The sequence below is a fragment of the Felis catus genome, chromosome E3 (genome assembly GCF_018350175.1).
Source record: "Felis catus isolate Fca126 chromosome E3, F.catus_Fca126_mat1.0, whole genome shotgun sequence".
Classification (NCBI taxonomy): domain Eukaryota; kingdom Metazoa; phylum Chordata; class Mammalia; order Carnivora; family Felidae; genus Felis; species Felis catus.
Window position 1 is genome coordinate 9,528,946 of NC_058383.1, and position 18,633 is coordinate 9,547,578.

At 55.5% G+C, this 18,633-nt stretch overlaps 1 long non-coding RNA gene across 1 annotated transcript; it reads left to right on the top strand.

The window, feature by feature from the left end:
- The first annotated feature begins 259 nt into the window (after nucleotides 1-259).
- LOC109495157 lies at nucleotides 260-7,741 on the top strand. The gene is made up of 2 exons (XR_006591210.1): nucleotides 260-1,993; nucleotides 6,919-7,741. It is a non-coding gene; the product is annotated as an uncharacterized LOC109495157 (long non-coding RNA).
- Nucleotides 7,742-18,633: the final 10,892 nt, after the last annotated feature.

An 18,633-nucleotide genomic window follows, 5' to 3' on the forward strand; every position in this document is an offset into this window, starting at 1 on the left:
TGGCCCTCTTCCCTCGGGAGGTTTCCGTAAGCATGCAGGGAAAATGATTTTGCAGATTTCCCGATGCCACAGGCAGATTTCCTGATACCTGCAGGGCCAGGGATGAGGCAGTCACCCAAGCACAGACGCACAGAACCTCCATCAGGAGGTCAAGGGCCAAATTCTGCTTTGACTGCTAACCAGATGCGTGGTTAGTCTCTTTATTTCCCTTCCTGGATAAGAAATCAGTTTCCTTATCCGCAAAATGGGGGGTGGGGGCAGGGGCAGGTATCCTGTGCCTGCCTTTGCCACTTCTCACAGGCATCCTGAGGCTTGTGATCATGAGCAAAAGGATGGATGTGTGACAGCGGGGTAGAAGGCCAGTACACGGGTGAGCCTCACTGTCAAAGAGGAGAGGAGGGTAGAGCCTGAAGACGCACCTCCCTGACCTCTAAGCCCACGGCCAAACCTCATGCCTAGGACCCTGGACTTCCTGAAGCTCTTCGATGAGCCCTTGGTCTTGTCCCCACTCTTACAGGGGAGGAAACTGAGGCAGGGAACTAGAGCAGCAGCCCCTTCTGGCTGGGGCACCCCAAAGTCAGTTTTTTCTCCACAGATGGGATGCTTCTCTGCCCAAATCCCTTTTCCAAAGGGCTCAAGACATCACAGTTCCTTTCTGATGTCAGGGACAGCTGGCTTGGCCTGCGCAGAGCCTCCCAGTTTAGGCCTCTGGTCGTGAGCCAGGTCCTTATGAAACAGAGCAGAGGGGCGGACTGCTGGGCTTAATGAGCCAGGTGTATGTGGCCGAGCTGGCTGCAGGGTGTGCTGGCCAGCTGGGGACAGCTGTGGCTCTCCTGTGTGTACACAGTGCTGTGGGGGCTGGATAAATTGTTCCCAGTGAACAGCAGAGAGGAGAGGGCAGAAGCGGCTGGGGCACTAGAATAAGAAGGCCCTGAAACCTGGGGGCTTCCAGAAGGCACCTGGAACATACAGGGGAAGGCAGAGGCTCTGGATGTCTCAAAGGGCAGGCAATGGGCTGCCTCCAACAGAGTCATCACGGGGCCTGTTAAATGCCAATTCCTAGGGCACCCCTACCCCCAGCCACTGGGTCAGGATCTCTGCAGGCAAGACAGAAATTGAAACTTTAAATCAATCAGCACATGGGAATACAAGAACCACTGCCTTACTGGGTTAACTTGGCCAGAACTGGGGGTGGGGGTGCGTCATCCGAAGTCTGGCTCAGGTGGATCCAAACACGAAAGCGAATAAAGAGGAGGGGGCGGTTGCTACAAAGGGCGAAGTCCAGAATACGACCAACCTACTGGCCTGGCTCCCAGAGGTGTTGAAAACACTTCCCCCCAAGGCTTCCTCACCGCCTCCCTGCTACTCCCACACCCCCGGGTCCCTCAAACCATGTCCAAAGTTCAACAGTTTCAAAGAGGCAGCCCTGAAGTGAAGGAACAAACATGGCCTTTGGCAACAGCAGGTTGGGTTTCCAATCTGGACTGCCAAGGCCCTGTGAGCTGTGTGGCCTTGGAAGGGTCCCGGGAGGGCCCTTGTGATGTGGTCCCTTAGGGCCTGGGTGAGGATAACACAGGTCTATGTGTGTCAAGGCCAAGCGCATTGTGGTTCTCAGGAATAAGGATTCCTTCCTCTTTCCCACTCCCTACCCAGCCACACACCCACCCTTCCCTTTGTTCCTTTCTCTGTTATGCAACCAAAGTTTAAATCCTTCGTAGATTCACTGCCAGCAAACAGCAAAACAGTGGCCTGGCAAAGGGAGGTTTCGAAAGCCACATTGCCCACATTCTTGTCCACGTGCTCTAGGACAGGACCTCTGCACTCTTTCCCCAATATCGCAAAGAGCCCCGTAAGTGGTTACTTCGCCGAATCGCCGAGCTGTGGCCAGCTGTTGCTATGGCGACCAGAACCCGCTGACAACCATCTCGAAGGGCCTCTGAGGAGGAGACTGCTTGGCTTCCATTCACGCGCAGTTCAAACGGCTCGCCCACAGGTACTGACAGCACCCGCCGTGCGCCCGCCCTGAGCGGCCACCTCGCAGAAACAGAAGTAGGGTAGAGCTGATCCCCGGCCCGGAGGGGCTGGTGGTCTCCTGGACACCGGTGTAGTTCAGTGATTCTCGAAGTGTGGTCCCCAAACCAGCATCACACCTGGGACTTGGCTAGAAATGCCACCTTTCAGACCTCTTCCCAAGTCCACTGAATCAGCAACTCTGGGGGAGAGGGGACCCCCAAATCTGTGTGTCAATGAAAGCCCCCCTCTCAAGGGATGCTGTTGGAGGCTGAGGTTTGAGAACCACAGATCTCACTAAAACCTCACACGATCTCAAAAGGTGTGTACTAATGTTCCCATAATACAGATTAGGACACTGAGGCTCTGACCTGGTCTGGTGTGTGACGTGCTGTAGGTAAGGCTCTCGGGTCCCTCTGGGTTGTCAGGTTCTACCTCTGTAGCACCTGTGTGAAGGTAAAGAGCAGATCTTCTTCCGGGGTCCCACCTGGAGAAGCCTACCCCCGTGGAGGTATCTTACATTGCATCCAGCAGGGGCAGGGGCTGAGCTGGCCCGAGCATCCTGGCGCAGACACAGGCTCTCAGAAAGCAAGAACCTCGGGGCGCCTGGGTGGCTCAGTCGGTTAAGTGTCTGACTCTTGGTTTTCAGCTCAGGGCGTGATCTTGTGGTTCATGAGATCCAGCCCCGCATCGGGTTCCGTGCCGACAATGCAGAACCTGTTTGGGATTCTCTCTCTCTCCTTCTCTCTGCCCTTCCCCACCTCTCTCTCTCTCTCTCTCTCTCTCTCTCTCTCTGTCTCTCTGTGTCTCTCTCAAAATAAATAAAGAAAGAAATAACTTAAAACAAAAAAACAAGAGCCTCACAACAGGGCAGAGAACAGCTGGGAGGAATGTCAGGAGAGCCACCCTGGTGACAACCGCTTGCCCCAAATGTGGCAACGCTGAGCTGACAGAGTGTTCATCCAGCCAAGGCCACCCTCACTTCCAAGCCTCTTCCTGCCCAAACCCAGCCCTGAGACCTTTCGTTGTGTGCTCACTCACCTCTATCCTGCATTGGTCTCTTTCCATGCACCCGCCCTCACAGACTCGCAGGGTCCCGGAGGTGTTGAAAACCTTATACGCCACCCCTCCCCAAATTTGGAATCTACTTTTTCAGTAACTCATGGCTTCCAGCCACTTTTTGCATACAATCCCTGACGAGGCACTCGCTGCCTTTTCAGGCCACCCATCCATCTGTGAAATCTCTGGCTGGCTCAAGTTCCCTTTGAATGAGCTGACATACATCCCCGTGCCGTTTCCACCTTTACAATATGAGTTAATCCAATCCCTTTTAACAGAGATTATAGACTCATTTTCCAAGTACCATATGAAGTAAGAATATCTATGCCAATCAGTTCTCATGAACCCACCACCCACCTCTGCAGAGAAAGAGAGCAGGCGAAACATACCAACCCATCATCTTGAGGACAGTGGGAACGAGATCAGGGTGGGGGTAGGGAGGGGCAGGAGGAAGGACAGGAGGAGGTAGAAGGAAAGCTCCAAGCTGCCTTGGAGCCACCACTCTGCCACCTGGCCCTGAGGGACCCCAGCAGGACTGGAGCAGGTTTCCCAAGGGCCGATGCACACTGGGGCCCCCTTTAAGAAAAAGGGACGTAAGGGGCGCCTGGGTGGCTCAGTCGATGAAGCGTCTGACTTCGGCTCAGGTCATGATCTCATGGCTCGTTCAAGCCCCACGTTGGGCACTGTGCCGACAGCTCAGAGCCTGGAGCCTGCTTCGGATTCTGTCTCAGTCTCTCTCTGCGCCTCCTTTGCTCGCGCTCTTTCCCTCTCTCTCAAAAATAAATAAACATTAAAAAAAATTTTTTTTAAATAAGAAAAAAGGATAGAATATTACAAATACCATGACCCAGATTTTGTTCCATTTTGAGAAATAAAGTCACAGATGGATGTTTTACAATGACAGAGAAGTTAAAGCTCACTCACGGTGTTTTTAGCCATAATTTTCAGGTTTCTTTTCTTTCTTTTTTTTTTTTAACAGCAAATGGGGGTCTTGCAGCTTCAGGGAAATGTGCCTCTGACCCTGGGTGTGTTGTCCCCATTTCCCGGCCTCAGTTTCTTGTCTGCAAAACAGGGGAAATCCTACCCACTTTCCTTTTGATTTAATTTTAAACATTTTTTTGAATGTTTATTTATTTTTGAGAGAGAGATAGAGTATGAGCAGGGGAGGGGCAGAGAGAGAGAGGGAGACACAGAATCCGAAGCAGGTTCCAGGTTCTGAGCTGTCAGCACAGAGCCTGACAAGGGGCTCAAACTCACAACTGTGAGATCATGACCTGAGCCGAAGTCAGATGCCCAACCGACTGAGCCACCCAGGCACCCCTAGCCTACCCACTTGCCAAAGCTGGTTTGAGTAACAAGCCGAATGAAGGGGAAAATATCTGCTGGGATGTTCTCCGATTTCTAAAGATGACTGCTGGGAGCCCGCATGGCTGGGGAAACCAGTAGATGGCTCCTAAGGCGAGGAGAGGGACAGAAGGGCGCCCGGGTTCAGCGCTTTGCATGTGGGAAGCCCAGGCGAAATCTCCCTGGGAGAACCAGTGACCTCAGAGGACTAGCCCTCTAGTAAAAGATACTGATCAACCCCTCGTTACCAATCACTTTTGGTTTTCAGGATTACTTTTCACAAAATTCTTTCCCAAGCGGCCCTCAGTGCATTTCTGAGGAACGGTTTTGCACGCATGTGGTCTCAGAGACCCTGTTCACCCCAGAGGCAGCTTCCCAGGGCCTTGGAGAAACCCTTTGGCTTTGGGGCGGAGGGCGGGTGGGTCATGCCCCACAAGGAAGGAAACCCGATCAGGCCCCTCACAGAGATCCGCAGGGACGATAACAGGATTAGTTTAATCCTTTTGGCAACATTGGCTCTGCCAAGCTGGCCAAGAAGAAAAGATGACGCTGTTGTTCAGGAAAGAGAAAACAGCTACGGCCTTGTTGCCCTGAATGTGTTTTGCAAGAATGCCTTATAAACTCCCTCCTAGCTCCTGGCCCAAGCCAGGTGTCTTCAGGTGCCCAATTCGAGACAGCAGCCGCTACGAGTCCAGCCTCCCAGGCAGGCTGCAGGTGGCACCCCCATGCAGGGCTGAGGCCTGCTTGCAGAGAGGCTCACCCCATCCCACCCTTCCCAGGTCATCCAGACCAGCGGCTGCAAACCTCAGGAGGCGGAAGAATCCCCATGCACCATTCCAGGGACCCCATTCAGGAGGCCAGGGGCCAGGAATCTGTATACATTTTCATCCCGTGGATGGTCCAGAAAGCGCAGAGCTAGAGAAATAAGGGGTCTTTCTCTAGGGACTCAGCCTGACACCCCGCAGCCGGGCCAGCACTCCCCTGCGTCCCCCACTCCCCACCCAGGCCCGCTAGACGCGTGTAGTAAGCACTGCCCTTGACAGGCCAGCCCTGGGCCTCCCAGGCCGTGTGGCCTTGGGCACTCTGCTCTGCTTCTCTAAGCTAAAAATGCCTGCCCAGCCAGCCTCCAGGAAAGAGAGAGGTTGACCGTGAAGATCTGTGCACTGCAAGGCTCTGGAAAGTTCCCCCGAAGTCACTGGTCTTCGGCTTGGGGGCTCAGGGCCGGAAATTGGAAATGGCCAAAGGATTGGGACAGGGTGGGAGCCGGTGAGGTGGAAGAGGATGGAAGAGGGTAGCACGTCACTTGGTCCTTCCACAAACTTAAAAATAGTCAGCACAGACAAAACTTCCAGATCATCACATGCAACCTCCTCATCTAGAGATGTGAAAACTCAGCCCAGAGAGGCTGAAGCTCCTGCCCAAGGTCACACAGTAAATGGGTTGGCAGGACTGGGACTAGAGCCCTCGGTTCAGCATCCCTATCCAGGACTTGTCCCACGACACCACCAGGCCTGGTGCAGGTCGGGGACAGGCACCACACCAGCTCCTTCCTCCCCTCAACCCCCCGCAGGCTGGGGTGGACAGAGGGCATGCCAGAGCCCCACCAGCTACCTGCCTCCTCACCGAGGCTTCTCCAAGCCGTTCTGCCCATCCCCAGCTCTTCTCAGGTCTCAATCCCACTGTCCTGCCAGGTACGGACAGCCTGCTCTCTGCCCTCCTTGCCTTGGACCAGGCTTCCCTCAGAGGGACAAGGTGGGGGCAGTCCTGCCACCTCCTAGTGCTCAGTCTCCAGCCTCCTAATCCCTGCACCTGCCCTGGGTTGAGGATGCACCCACCTGGGCAGCCAGGGGTGTAGATGCCCTAGGCAGGGCCAATCAGCAGGGGCAGTTCCTGTGCTGGGCACCATCCTGCCTTCCCAGGACTCAAGCCCCGTAGTGGCCTTTTATGGGGCAGAGGGGCATGGTGTGATGGCTTAGTTTAGGGTATCTGTATCTGAGAAACGCCTCCACCCTGAGTGGCCCTGCCAGGCACCGAAAACAGCGAGGTGAGGCTGGAGCTGGTTCCAGAACAGCCTCTGCCCTGGCCAAGGCCTTCACCCCTCACAAAACAGCCAAGATGCCCCATTCAGCCAAGCCCAGGCTTCTTGTGCGTTTATGAGTAGGGCCCAGGGGAGGGAGGCCTCTTTGGGACATATGACATCCTTAGCACCCCATAGACCATGCTTGGAAGCTTCAGACCCTGGCATCAGGAGCCAGATAGGACTATTCCCACCTACTCCGGGAACTTGAACAGGTTATGCCACCTCCAAGCCTCAGTTTCTTCATCTCTAAGATGGAAATAATTGTAACACTCACTTCATAGGATTGACACAGGACCTAGCAGGTAGGTACTCAGTCACTATTTGAATGAATGAATGAATGAATGAATGACCAGAAAGATGATTAGGAGAGTGAGGGATCTGGAAACGAGTCCAAATATATCTTAACAACCCTATTTTCTCAATAGGTCACCCTGCCTGGGACAGATGCCTAAGGCCTCTCCCATTACCTACCAGCTCAGGCTGGAGAGGAGGAGGAGGCCAGTCACAGGGACTGAGGGGCTCACCTGGGAGTCTGTATATGCTGGGGAGCCAACAAAGGTTGCATGCGGCATGTGCACTTTGGATCAGAAGAGCCTGGGTTCTCAGGAGAGAAGCCACGAGGATCTTCACTGGGCAGGGCCAGTAGGGAGGAACTGAGGACCTGGCCAGAGAGGCACTGTAGAGGCCCTACGATGGGCCTTTAGTGACAGAAGAGAGAGTGAGGGTGAAGGAGGAAGGGAAGGTTCTGGCATATGAAGTGACTGTGTAAGTCCTGGAGCAGGGGACATTGGCCACCATTCTCCAGGGTGGCCCTCAGTGATCTCACCTCCTGATATCCCACACTATATCAGGACTGGCCTATGTGACCACGAGCCACACAGGAAGGAGGATGACATATGACCCAAAGCTAGGCCATCAAAGACATTGCAACTTTTCTGCCTTACTTCCTTTTCTCTGATCAGCTCTGGGGAAAAGCCAGCTGCTACACTGTGGGAATACATAGCCTCAAGAAGAGGCCCTCACGGCATAGGACTGGGGCCTTCTGCCAAAACCCAGCGAGATGCTGGGCTCTCCCACCAATGGCTGTGCGAGCGAGCGGGAAACAGACCCTCCGGCCCCAGTCGGCTTCAGATGCTGGCAGCCCCACCTGTAACCTCAAGGCAGGCCTTGAGCCAAACCATCCAGCTAAGCTGCTCCGAATTTTCTGACCCACAACAACCGTGAGATAATAAATGTTTGCTATTCCAAGCTGCTGGATCTGGGAATCATTTGTTATGCAGCAATAGCCAACTAATACAGGGACCTAGAGCACCATGATCTTACTCTCCTGCCGTCCTTCCTAGAGGAAGGGAAGATTATTATTACCATTGTGTGGGGTTGGGGCTGGGTGTCCCCCAGCCACGTGGCCCATGGCTTTACCCACCTCCCTTTAGAGCTTGCAGAGCATTTTCACATAAGCCAACTTTTCATTGTGGCAACGAGTTGCAGGAGGTGATTATAATCCCTGTCTCTGAGGGGGAAACTGAGGCTCAGAGAGCTGGGCTTGACTTGCTCAAGATCTACTTGTCAGTGGCAGGGCCTGGTCCAAAACCAGGATGAGCACACGGTGGGCCCCTGGCACAGCCTGGGGCCTGACTGGCTCGTTGCGAAGGCTGGCGAGCACAGCCACAGGCAGGAACCTATGCTAACTGGACACCAGCAGACGGCAGCCTGCTGAGCAGGACAGGGGGTGCTGGGGCTGGCTCTGTGGGAAGGCTTCCTATGTAAGAAGTCAGCTGAGGGTAGGCAGGTGCTATAAGGAATAAAGCAGGGAGGAGGGTGAGAAAGCTCGGAGTGCTGTTTTAGACATGGGGCATCTCTGATGAGTGCACAAGTAGGGTGAGACCCTGAAAGAAGTCAGGGAGTGAGCCATGCAGACATCTGGGGGAGAAGCTTCCAGGCAACCAGAGCAGCAGGTGCAAAGGCCCCGGGAGGCGGGGAGAACATGCTCCACACTCAGCCCTGGACTCAAGTGCTCAGCACAAAATGGGCTGCTTTGAAAGCCAGGGGCCCACTGTCTCCCCTAACCAATGAGCCTGGGCTGGAGGGAGCGTCAGCTGAAGCACAGAGGAAAGACCCAGACTTCACCTGGCCGTGTGTCCCAGCTGTACGACCTTGGACAGGGCTCTTCTTCCATCTGTGCCCCTAGATCAGGTGCAGGGGCCCAGTGACTGTAGAGATTGGCCAGATGTCCCCAGATGTCTGGCTTCTGGCACTCAGTAGACAGTACCGAGTTTTCTCGGAAGACCGAGCTGGAAAACAAAGAAACCGGAGGGGTACTGGGGAGGGACTAGGTCCCAATAGCAGCTACAAGATTTGAGTGCCCCCCAAACCCCATCAGGGCAGCTACTTGGTGTCTTTCTCCCAGGCCAGAGGCCAAGAGCACTGAAGAGCTGTTCTCTAGAGACAGAACCACTAGTCCCGCTATCCTGCTCCCAGCCTCCTGGACCACCAAGGTAGGAGTGAAGGCCAAGGGCAGGGATTTCCAAGTGACCCTCAAGAGTTAAATGACAGAGGGGCGCCTGGGTGGCTCAGTTGATTGGGCGTCCAACTTCGGCTCAGGTTCTGATCTCATGGTTTGTGAGTTTGAGCCCCACATAGGGCTCTGTGCTGACAGCTTGGAGGCTGGAGCCTACTTCGGAGTCTGTGTGTGTCTCTCTCTCTGCACCCCCCACCCCACTTGTGCTCTGTCTCTCAAAAATAAATAAATGTAAAAAAAAAAAAAAGGTAAATGGCAGCTTTGCTTATGGTGGGGAGGGGGCTGGGTGAGAGGAGGGGGTCCTGAGGGGTCAGAAGGAAGGGGAGCTCCCTTTGAAGGGAGGGGAGACAGGGTGCCATGGGGGCAAGGAGTGACAAAGACGAAGGCACTCAGTCCCCCCGCCCCACACATGCACACACAGGCACATAGATATGTGAACAGGTATGCACGTACATACACATAGAAACACGTGCGTGCACACACATTACACATATCCACATAGGCGCACATGCGTGCACACAGGAAACGTGCATGCACACATATTCACACACACATGCACAGAGCTCGGAGAAGACCCGTGTTGATTAAGCCACGTTCAGCAGAGACGTTTTGGCTCTCCGCCTGGCAAGCCCCCCTCCCTGGTTGCGGGGCAGCCCGAACAGTAGGAAGAGCAGGGCAGGACCAGCGAGCTGAAGACCTAAGTGTCCATCAAGACTCTGCCTTTACCGAACACGTCACTTCCTTCCGTGAGCCTCAATATGCTCATCCATAAAACGGTAGTAAGAGTCGTGCCTCCCAGGGTTGGGTGACAGGCTCAGGACCCCCGAAAGCCCACTGGAGAGAATGAAGCCAGATCTCAGGACTTAGCTCAGGATTTTGCCTTTCAGGACCGGTGATGGGGGTTGGGGCCAGGCTCCCTAAAGCTGGAGAGGGCTGGAACTGTTACCTAACACCACCCAGAGCCTCCCAGGGCCAGCAGCAACCTAAGCTCCAGCTCCCTTCTCCCTGTGGCCCAATGTAACAGGACTCCCAGCCGGAGCTGGTTCTCAGGAAAGCTTAACCTCTCCCAGGTGCAGAAACCACCAGAAGCTCGGGGGCGGGAGGGGCCCAGGGCCTGCAGGGAGGCCCAGGCTTCTTGCATTAGGACAGGGATTGCAGCGTGAGGGGTTGGGGCCGACACGTCCACCCCAAACACTCCAGAGAGCTTGCTAACACTAAGGGGTACTGAGCCACATTGGCTCAAGAGGCCCGGGCAGAAGCTGACACAGGGCCAGCATGGGACGGGGCTGTCCTCATCCAGAGAAGGCAGTCTCTAGAAGCGATGGGAGGCTGGTGTGTGGGATTGGCCTCCACACTCCATGCGGCTTCAGGACAGGATTCTTTCCTCTCAGGACCAGAGGCGATCAAAGGGCCTTTCCCGCACAGTCAGCACTGTCCCTGAGACGAACCAGCCGGCACAAGGACCTTTCCCACCGGAGAATGGGTGAATCACTACACCGTGTCCCCTCCACCTTCAAACGTTTCCACTAGCTCCCATGTTGAACACACACACACACACACACACACACACACACAGATGCAACCACCCTGGTGCCTCACTCACATGCCCACTCCTCCCCAGTCCATTATGGGGTTCCCCGAGGGAAGAAAGACTGATGGGATGCTGGTATTGGGAGCCACCACCCACCCCAGACCCCAGGAGAGGCTCCCTCCTTGCATCCCAGGTAAGAAGAAGAGAAACCAGATTAGTGGAATTTGACACCTGTGGTTCAGGCCAGCTGTCTTCCTTTACAGGACAGGGAGGGATTCGGGCTCCCTGCTCTCCAGCATTCACGGCCAAGGCGACAGCTTTCCTCCAGATGGCAGGGCCCTGGGGATCTCTCTGGGATGGCAGGGAGGGGAAGAGTTCCGGGCAGGTGGGAGCTGGGGAGTGGGACACTAGCACGCCACCTTTCCATCCGGGGCATCTGGTTATGCCCAACCTCACCTCTAAGGCCAGGTGATCTTTCTGCACACCTGGAGCCCCGAGAGTCAAAGAGGGACCACACCTGGGAGTGGAGACCAACAAAGAACAAACATGAGGCTCAAGGGTTTTAGATTCCTTCTCTGCCAACCACAGGAACGCCCCTGGGCGGCCCAACATACGGGAGATCCAGAGAGCTGGCTCGCCCTTTGGCAGAGATTTCAGGCCTGTAGAAGGATCTGGTCTGCCGGTCCCTAAACGCCCTCCCTCCTCAAGGCCCCTGAGCCCTGAGCGCACAGTGGCCCCAGAAGCAGGCCTGTTTCAGCCTGCTTCATCGTTGGGTGATTTGTGCGGCTCCCCTCAGACTTGGGCACAAACAAGCAGAGAAGGCTCCCAGTGGTCTCCACTACCGGCAGGATTAAGTCCAAACCCCTTAGGCTGAGCCTCAGAGCCCCTCCCACCTGGCCCCTATGGCCTCTCCACATCCATGTTTCCCCATCGATGCTTCCTCACCCCACTTTCTGGTCTAGCAGGCTAAACACATCCGTCTTGGCACATACTCTCCTCCCAGAGCACCCTTCTCATTCCATCCTGGAGAGGCCTGCTCCGGCCGGGTTCGGGGATCACCTCCTCTGGGACGCCTCCCTGGGTCCCGAAGTGCTGGCTGATCGCTTCTCTGTGCTCTGCAGGAAGTGAGCAGATGCCTCTCCTGGAGCCTCCCGGGGCTAGTGTGGGTTCTGTCTCCCTCACTAGAACATACTGGGGACCAAGCCTTGCAGCCTTTGCGTGCCCAGCCCATGATGAGGCCCAGGAGGTAGCAGGTACTCAGTAACTATTTGATGAGAGAATGAATGAGTGAAGAGTGAATGAGTGAATGAGCAAAAGGGCGAGGGTGGCCGTTGCCAGGGCTCAGGCTCCCAGGATCCATCATCCTGGACCAGGTGGGCTCAGAGCACAAGTGTGGCCTCCCAAGCCATGTGCAGATTCCCAGGGCTTATTAAGCACTTATTAAGCACTTACTGTGTGAATCACCCCCCAGCCACTCTGTTCTGTTCTGAGAACATGCCTGGCCCTCTGCTCTTGTTCCTCTGTCTCCCTGGAAAGGTCTTCACCCTGATCCTCTCATGGCTGCTCCTTGGATTCCTTCAGGTCTCAGTGGCAATGTTGCCTCCTCCAGGTGGCCTTCCCTGATCTAAAGTTGCCGCTCTCTGTGTCTCATCAAGCGGCTTTCCTGCCCTGCCTTGTGCTCTCGTTAATTCATGGCTTTGTTTGTCTGTTGGCTAATTGTCTTTCCCTCCCTCCCCCCCCCCCCATGCACGCACAGATCACTAAGCTCTTGGAGGGCAGGCATTGGCCACCTTGCTCACCGCTGTGCCCCCTGAACCTAGAATAAGTGTCTGGCACACAGTAGGTACTCCATAGATGTACAGTGAATGAACACAAGCTTTGCCAGGTGGTTCCTGTCCTCCAGTGGACAGACACCTGCCGAAGAAGGCCACCTTGCACAGTTTGTCACTGATAAGCTAATAGAGCCTTTCCAGCCCCCGAGGGAACCACACTTGTTGGATGCACAGCACTCAGGCCCCTCTGTGCAGGCACCTCTTGCTGGCAGCCTCCCTAAAGGCCAGGGTTCCTCTTTGTATTCTGCAAGGGAGGGGTGGAAGGTCTGCAAGGAGCGGCACCTTGCACACAAGTCAAACTCTAGAAAGAAGCATTTTTTACCCTCTCCCTCTCTGTTGTGTCTATGATCTCCCTCTATGGGACAGGTGCAATTGTCTCTCTTTCCAGACCAGGACCTGAGGCTCCAGGAAGCCAGGTGACTTGCCCTCATGGCCAGGGAGAGGAGCTGGAGACTCAGAAGCTCCCCTCTGCCTTCTGACCAGAGAGCCTCCTTGGGCCCTCAACCAATTCTGTGCTGCGCAACACCCCCCCTGCACCGCCCCAACCTCAGTCCTGCGCAGAGACCTGGGGGCAGGGTAGGGAGCTGAAGGTCCTTGTTTATGTTCACCAGGGGCTGGGTCCTAGCTCCAGTTCCTTCCCAGTGCCTCTGGCCATCTCTGCCTGCACACCCTGGTGACCTCATAGTCAAACTGCCCTAAATGGCAACCCCCCCCCATGCCCCTGCCTGCAGACCACTTTCCTCTTCTGGCCCTCCTATTTGCAGCAGGACACCAGTCACCCATGTTCAAAATTTCACTCCTTTCCCCCTTCCCACCCTCCTCTCCCTCCCATCGCATGAGAGCAGAATGCTCTGGAGTCAACAGGTTGCAAGTGGGGAGCTGGCGAGGGGCAGGGTGGGGGCCTTGGGCAGACGCGTGCTCTGCTCTACCTGCAGCTGGTGGGGGGGCCCCTAGGGGCTCCGAGCAGGACGGTGATGTGCCAAATGGAGGCTTTTGGGGAGAGGAACCTGCCTGTATCTGCCTCCTGGAGCTGGTGGAACAAATCACCACAACTGGGTGGCTTCAGACAACACATTTTTTCTCAGTCCTGAAGTCCAGAAGTCCAAAATCGAGGCATCGACAGGGCCGTGCTTCCTCAGAAAGCTCTACGAAGGAATCTTTCCCTTGCTTCTTCCTAGCTTCTGGTAGATTCTAGAGATTTTTGGTGTTCCTTGGCTTATAGACTCATCCTCCAGTGTCTGCCTTGTCTTCATACGGCTGCCCTCTCCCTGGCCCTGTGTTTTCACAGGGCTTCTCTTTTTTTTAATTTTTTTAACTTGTTTTATTTTTTATTTTTTTTTAAATTTACATCCAAATTAGTTAGCATATAGTGCAACAATGATTTCAGGAGTAGATTCCTTAGTGCCCCTTACCCTTTAAGCCCATCCCCCCTCCCACAACCCCTCCAGTAACCCTCAGTTTGTTCTCCATATTTGAGTCTCTTCTGTTTTGTCCCCCTCCCCGTTTTTATTTTTGTTTCCCTTCCCTTATGTTCATCTGTTTTGTCTCTTAAAGTCCTCATATGAGTGAAGTCATATGATATTTGTCTTTCTCTGACTGATTTCACTTAGCATAATACCCTCTAGTTCCATCCACATAGTTGCAAATGGCAAGATTTCATTCTTTTTGATCCCCGAGTAATACTCCATTGTATATATAGACCACATCTTCTTTACCCATTCATCCATCGATGGGCATTTGGGTTCTTTCCATACTTTGGCTATTGTCGATAGTGCTGCTATAAACATGGGGGTGCCTGTGTCTCTTCGAAACAGCACACCTGAATCCCGTGGATAAATGCCTAGTAGTGCAATTGCTGGGTCGTAGAGTAGTTCTATTTTTAGTTTTCTGAGGAAGCTCCCTACTGTTTTCCAGAGTGGCTGCACCAGCTTGCATTCCCATTCACGGGGCTTCTCTTAAAAGGACACCAGGTGTTGGATTTAGGACCCACCTTATTCCAGTAGGACCTCATCTTAACTGGATGACATCTGCAAGGACATTATTTCCAAATAAGGTCACGTTCACAGGGACTGGGGTTAGGATTTTGACATATCTTTTTGGGGAACACAGTTCAACAACCCATAGCACTGACCAAAGGGTGCCGGGTATTGGGCATGATTGAAGCTGGGCCCGGAGGCTGTTGCACTGACGGGTGGGGGCTGAAACTTGGGTCCCTGGGGAGAGGGGGACAGTCGCCCTGGCAGTGGGTGGGCTGCTGAGGGCCCGTGTGCAGGTGCTGCGTGAGGCCACCCTGCGGCTGCCACTGGTGTCTCTCATCACCCTGGTCTGCTTCTTGCTGGGTGACGCCTGGACTCTGCCAAGGGTACAGGGGGTGTGGCCTTGCACGGGGCAAGGGGCAAGGCCAGGGTTTGGGGGAGAGAACACTTCTCTTGTGCCCTTATAGCCTCTGCTGAAATCTCTCTCCAGGAGTGGGGGTGGGGTTGGTCCCCGCAAGGGGAGGGCGATGGGATTACGGGTGGGGCGGAGGTCAGTCCCATCCAGTCTCAGGAGGCGCCCTTCTCTGCTCGCTGCTCCCCAGGGAGATCCCCGACTGCACTTTGGAATGGGTACATCTAGGCATGTCCTGGCTCCAGGGCCCGGCTCTGCCTGATGGAAGAAGGGGTCTCTCCCCAGAACCCCCAGCCATCCTGGAAGGGTGTGGAGTGCTCCCACACACCAATGCCACCACCCTCCACAGGAGAGTCTGATGGAAGAGAATCTCGGGGCGCCCTGTGAGCACCAGTGCCCCAGACTCTGTGCCTGGGCTCCTGGAGTCGGCGCATTCAAGGGGGCTCAGCTGGGCCACATGAGAGTCCTCACCTGTTCTCCCGGCTGTCCCCTAGCCCACTCTACCCAGCGACCAGAACAGTGGAGCAAAGACAAGAGTCAGAAGCCCCGGGTTCTGTGCTGGCCCCATCACCGGAGTCCCTGTGTGTCCTTAGCCAGATAAATTCCCCTCTCTGGGCCTCACATTCCTGCGTGCAGCGTGAGGGCTGGACTCACGGTCTTCTCCAGTGTTCCCTCAGTGACGAACCTTGATGAGCCTAATTCACAGGAATGGGCCTCTGATGGTAGAATTGTAGGCAGTGTGTGACAGGCACATGGCAGGGGAGGTTTGGGCCCAGAGGGCTTTCCTGTTACCCTGCTCATCACAAGCCACAAATGGCCATGCCTGTTTCTGAAGATTTTGCTCAATTTTAAGATGCTTCCTGTCAGCTGTCTGATCAGTTCACACGGTGCCAGCAGCACGGTGTGTGGGGGAAAGGCAGGGAGGTGGTGGGGGAGAAGATTGGAGTGGTAGGCTGGGGTCAGATTGGGCAAGGTGCAGGGGAGAGGGAGAGGATTAGGCGGCCCCCACCTGCGAAGGAACACGTATGTGTGCGTGTATATACGGCACGTACCCGTGCACAGGTCAGCTTGTACATGAATCTGTGCACGGACAGGTATGAATACATGTAGGTGTGTGCCTTAACCACATATGGGTTTTTGCAGGTGGGTACCTACCGGTTTGAACTTGATGTGTGGTGAGAGCCCAGATATGTGAGTTCAAAATGTCACATCTGTGTTTATGTGTTCCTGTGTAGGAGCCGTGTGTGTGTGTGCGCGCGCACACGGGCCAACTGCCCTGTGCACCACGGAGGCCTGAACTGTCCCAGTGCCACCTCTGTGGGCAGCCCGCCTGGCCATTGGCTCCCGGCGGGGCTGTAGCTAGGCCCCCAGGAGAAGTGGTTCCATTAAGGAGGCAGCCTCAGGATGTGACCTGACCGTGGTTCAAGGGCAGGGTTGCACAGGCAAGCCTTTGGAGATATTTCTTGGAGGAGGGGCTCTAGGCTCAAAACAGGACCCTGGAGCAAGGTCTCAGGTGGCCCAAGCTCTGGAGATGGCACGGACGTCCCTGAGGTTCTAGGCTTCAGGTCGGGGCTGGGGTATCGCTCTCAGAGCTGGCAGTTGTCCAGGCGTGGACCAGCAGGTCAGACTCGGGAAGCATCCTGGGATGGACTTCTGGGGTGGTGCCCCTGTGGGTCTCAAGAGTCCGAAGTCCAGCACCCAACTCTGAGGCCAGCTCTCCCTCCCCCGCTCTCCCCCCACATTCCATGCTTGGGGGAACCTCATCCTCTAGGATTGTCCTGCTTCCAACCCCACTATGGGCCGCTCTCCACCCTGCTCGCTGGGAGTGAACAGGTACCTTCGGGCAGGGCAGGAGCACCAGGCTTCAAGTGGGAAAGCTGTGTAACCCCAGAAAGACGCTGTGTGTGCTAGGCTGCGTTTCTCCCTCGGGCCACTCTCACCACTTCCAGCTTGGGCTGCTGCAACCATCTTCTTTCCCATGCACCCTCCCGGCCCCCATACTCACATGCCTCCTCTCTCCCGGCTCCTGGACTCTCCCCTTCCGGTCTTTGTTCAGGCTGTCCGCCCTCTATCCACCTGGCCCCTGCCCTTGGGCAGGTCTCCTTTAACCAACTGTGAGCGCATCGAAGGCAGGACTGGTCCTCTTCCATCTTCGTGTCCCCAGAGCCTAGCACAGGCCTGAACCCAGCGGTTGCTCTCAGCGTTCGCTACATGGAAGAACTAAGGAAAGAACAGGTGTGTGACAGAAGGAAGCCTCGCAAGGTGGGGCCTATCTGTGAATCTGATTCCCTCAGAGGACAGGAGCCAGTCTTTCCCTCCTGGACCCCCAGCCCTGGGGAGCCCAGCCCAGGGGATGTTTGTAGAGGCCTCCTCCCCCTGCAGACAAAGCAGGGCAACTAGACAACATCTAGAAGCTTCTCTGGCAGCAGTGAGTCCTGCCTTGCCTGGGGAGACAAGAGCAGTCTCTATCGAGCACGGAATAATGGCTTTCTCTGAAGCTGAACGCGACAGCCGTGGTTAACGCCTCTCTCCTTCCCTCTCTCTCTATGGAAGGGTGTGTGCCTGGCATCCAACCGGTTTCCAGCTCTCCAGGCTGGTCAGGGGGCCTCCCAACGAGTGCGTGAAAAGCATTGCTGAATTTCAATTCCGTATTTGGCCATCCCTCCCACCCCTGAGCTTCCAAAGGGCAGGGATCACCTGCTCATCTATCCAGATATTCAGCAAATATTTATTGAGCGCCAGCCCCATGCGTCCTGTGGACTCGCCTTTATCTCAGTCTCTCGTCCCAGCCAGAGACTTAGCACACACTCAGTGTTCATGGACAGGGGACACACTAGTGGCAGATTCAACGGGTAAATGGGGAGGGGGCTTGGGATCCCCGCCAGGCCCCAGAAAATGAGCTGCAGCCAGACCAACGGAAGCCCAGGGATCACACAGACTTGGCAGAATCCGTCTCAGAGCAGCGGTTGTTACAGGGGCCGGGTTGGGGGCTGCTGCCGGCTGTTCTGCTGGACCCACGCCGCCTCCTGGCAAACGTTGCAGTGGAAGAGGTGATGGGACTGAACGACCTCTGAGTCCCCTCCGGCCGTGCTACTCAGGGACCTGTGACAGGGCCCGTCAGCCTGATCATCCCCACAGCCCCCACAGCGACGACCAGCCAGTCCACGTAGTAAGCCGGACACAAGGGATGTGGCCCTGTCACACCGGGAACACGTGGTCCTCGTACCTGCTTCTGGACACAGGCCTGGAACTGGAGTGTCGGGGAAAGGTTTGCAGAGACACAAAGAAGACTGCACTCACCGAGTGACACCGTGGGACCGGTGCCCCGGGTGCTTGAACAGAGGCCCCAGGCCGGGCCCTGCCAGACTCGCTCTATGCTTGCAGACAACCCTCAGCTGTGGTCTAGACACCCAACTGCTCAGCCAGTGAAGCCTACTTCACAGTCTGTCCCCCACCCCCTCACCCAGGGCAGGCCACCCAGCGTGTGCCTGTCACTGCCCGGCCCCCAGGGCTGGGTGGACTTGTGGGTGTGCCTTATCCACTTCTCATACCCAGGACCTATTAAAAAGCCAGCACAGAGCAGGGCATTCAGCTCCTGGAATAAATGAAGGTCACGCGTTGTGAAATCTATGAACACACCTGCCAGTTGGCGTGCTTTCTTGACCACCGGGAGGAGCTCCAGCCGATGGATCAGAAGCCACGGCCCTCAGGTTGGGCAGGCGCCTCCGGGCTCAGGCACAGCCCTGTCCTTGTCCTGCCTTCCATGAGAGGGACTGACCCCTGCAAACTCCATTTCCTGGGCTTGCTCGCCGGTGGGTTCTGGCTAATCTAGTCCGTGGGAAGCCCTGACGGTACATGAGACAATGGGCAG